Below are 3,167 nucleotides of genomic sequence, written 5' to 3' on the forward strand. Positions count from 1 at the left end.
TTTTTTTTTTTTTTTTTTTTCTTAAATATTATGTGAAATAAAAGCGCCATATGTAGAATTATTATATCTTCAGGACTATTTCACTAAATAAGCGTTTGGAATAGAGAAAATAATAATATTAATATTAAATAATGAACAAAGTTCCCTCTTAAATATTTGCAAGTTAGCAGCTAAAATACCTGAAATAAAATATTGCATGCAAAGCAGGTCGTTAGTGAATACAAGGAGTGTGATATTTTATTGCAAGTATTAACGACCAGCTTGTAAATTTCCGTTTCAACAACTATATCAGGGCTAGTTGGATGCCTTAGCTTTCAATCGATAACATTAGAAACTCTCTTGTTTTCCCCCTCCCCCTATCCCTTACCCTTAAAAGTGATATTACTCTAGGCATGATCTGACATAATGTTAAGACGTCTAAATAACCGGGAGCTCAGGCTTTTTTCTGAGTTCTATTATTTTTTAAAAAATAATAAAAAGAAAGTGCTGTATACCAAAGCCTCGTTGTTGAGATTGTTGAAGTGACCTGTACTTTAAGTATAAGCTCCTGATAAAAGGGACGCTTTTTGCTTAACAAGTCAAGTATGACCATTATTTATCAGTGTCTGCTGTCAAAACGATTGAAAAAATGCTGCAGAAGGAGTAGAATGAGGGATATTGCTGTGAAATTGCACGATCGGTATTCCTTATTTTCTGTCGACTTCCCTCTCTTCACTCCCTCTTTTCTTCCTTTTTAATTTGCGGGGGAGAGGGTGGTGAAAGCTAGAAACGTGGGCAGTTCTTGGGGAAAAGTAGAAAGAAGAAGAAAAAAATATACGAGAGGGTTGTTTTTGCTCCAATCCAAGTGTTCCCTAGTGCTCCTGGCCAGCACAAGAAAAAAGCTCACTTTAAAAAATCCTTAAAGACTGGAATATACAGAGATTTTTAGTGTGACAAGGACAAGTTGGTTTGCATGACAGTTGCTCCAAAGCCTAATGTTTTCTTAACATAACCTTATTTTTCCTCCCTCCTCCCCATCTCAGCCCACCCTGAGCAAGCTCAGCTATAGAGATAAACCATTTCGTCAGTAGAAAATAAAATAATAATAATAATAATAATAATAAAGGTTAAAAGCCTCATACAAGGATTTCAATCATCCTGATTAGAAACTGGATTCGTTTTGTATGCTCAAGTGTAATACATTTTTGAGTACTTGATAAATATTTAAATAAATATGAAATCTACCTTAAACTGTGTGACCAGTAACGCTTCTGTTTTCATGCAGGATCAGAGGCTTGGTACGACTCTTCGGGGGCGGGAGGGAGAAAGGGTGTCATTTCTACACGGTGGTCCGACGTGTAGGTTGTCTGAGTCGCTCTTACTGGTGATGGTGCTGGGGGGGAGACGGGGGTCTTTAATTGGCACAAAGTCAGGGCAAAACTGCGGCTTTTGTATTCTCGGCTGGCGCCTAAGTGGGAAGGGCGGCGGCTCCGCGAGAGTTACGCGCGGGCGTCCAACTTGCGAGGGGGTATAGTTGAGGCCTCCTGGCAGGACCTTGGGGCCGGTGAAGATCTGCTGTCCCCGAGGGCCGCATTTCGACTGCCGCTCCCGTCCCTGCTTGCGCGGGGGACGGAGCTCATCCCTGTGTGTGGCAGGGGCCGCACAGCGCTGCGCGAAGCCCTGCGGGCCCGCCGCGCCCTGCTGGAGGCCGGGGCCGCAGCCGAGATAAGCGGCTCACCGGGGGGCAAAGGGCTTTGCATATGGACTGGTCAAGGGAGAGACCTTCTCCTCGAAGCGCGCACGGCAACGTGGGCTCGGGGAGCTGCAGCCGAGCTCTGGCTCCGGTCGTGCAGCTGGTGGGAAGAGTCCGCACCCGCGCCCACCTCGGGGCTTCTGGCTACGCTCCGCGGAAAGCCTCGCAACCCCCTCGTGGCTGCCCTGGGGTTTCGGGTTCGACGCCGTGGGGCGCGTCCCTCCTCTTCGGGTGCCCTGCTGCGTGGCCCTGAGGCCCCAGGGTCACGCCAGAGCCTACCCCAGAAACTTCAGTGAAGCACACATCGTCTTATTTTACAGTTATTTCTTTTGCTCGCGCGTGTATTCCTTGATGGCTTTCTGTTCCCCCTTCCTTTTCATATATTTGTGGAATATTTCTTCCCTCCCCCAAAACTTTGATTTTTTTTCCTCTCTGGAACAAATAGAGACACACTTTCGAGACGTCCCTCCTAGTGCCTTCAGGAGAACACCCTTCCTGAGCTTGTGCAAGAGAAAGAAAACATCCTCTTTATGAAATACATGTATTTATGGTGCTCTGTGCAGGTCCATGCGCAGGTCACTGCTTTTTCCCGCACATGGAGGGTGGCAATTAACATTCCCAGTCCTCTGTTTTCTTTGTGCTGCAGTCCATCTTAATGATGGCAAATAAGGTCTGTTAAAGACTGCTATCATTTCTATGCGAATTTTGTTTGCACACACAGAAGCCAATATTCAAACTCTTCTCATTTCAATATTTGTGCCAGGTTAATTAGCTCTCAGCATCTCCAGCCAACGCAGGCGTGAGAACGCTGAAACCCAGCGGTTGTGAATTCCAGCGCAGAGATCAGTCGAACATCTCCACGGTAAGTGCTTGCTTTTATATACGTATGCCTAAATAGATATTGATAAATCCACGCTGGGTCACTCAAAAGCGACATTGAGGAGGGATCGGCCGGCTTGGGGAGGGCTCGCTTGGCACCGCTGCTGCCCGCCGCAGTCCGAGTGCATGGCCGGGACGGAGCCCCGCAGGGGTCCGGGTTGCCGGTACCGGGCGGTTTTCATGGGAACGGCCCGTGCTCGCCCGTCTATACGCCCGAAGCGCCGGCAGCGTTTTACGGTGCGAGGTGCCGCTGCTGGGCGCTTTGGGCGCTTCAGCGGAGCTGTAAGTAGTTAATAAAGGGGCTGGGAAGAGATCCTGTTTACTGATTGTTCCTGATTGTTGTTTTCTTGATAACAGAGCAAGCCACTGAATGACTGTTTGAGCTCAGGCGCCATAAACATAAACTTAACAGCTCCCAGTGTGCCGGCCCTGCTGGAGGATCACTCCTCACCTCCCGGGACTTGTGAAGTGCAGGCGTAGAAGGCAGCTCCCAAGGAGGCGGCGGGGAGGCAGGCTCCGGTGGCGGTGGCAGAGAGCGGAAAAGTGACAAGGGTTT

The 3,167-nt window shown here is 48.2% G+C and overlaps 1 long non-coding RNA gene across 1 annotated transcript; it reads left to right on the forward strand.

The window, feature by feature from the left end:
* Window positions 1–2,229: 2,229 nt before the first annotated feature.
* LOC118156254 lies at window positions 2,230–3,114 on the forward strand. The gene is made up of 3 exons (XR_004746206.1): window positions 2,230–2,402; window positions 2,496–2,594; window positions 2,969–3,114. It is a non-coding gene; the product is annotated as an uncharacterized LOC118156254 (long non-coding RNA).
* Window positions 3,115–3,167: the final 53 nt, after the last annotated feature.

The sequence above is a fragment of the Oxyura jamaicensis genome, chromosome Z, assembly GCF_011077185.1.
Source record: "Oxyura jamaicensis isolate SHBP4307 breed ruddy duck chromosome Z, BPBGC_Ojam_1.0, whole genome shotgun sequence".
NCBI lineage: Eukaryota > Metazoa > Chordata > Aves > Anseriformes > Anatidae > Oxyura > Oxyura jamaicensis.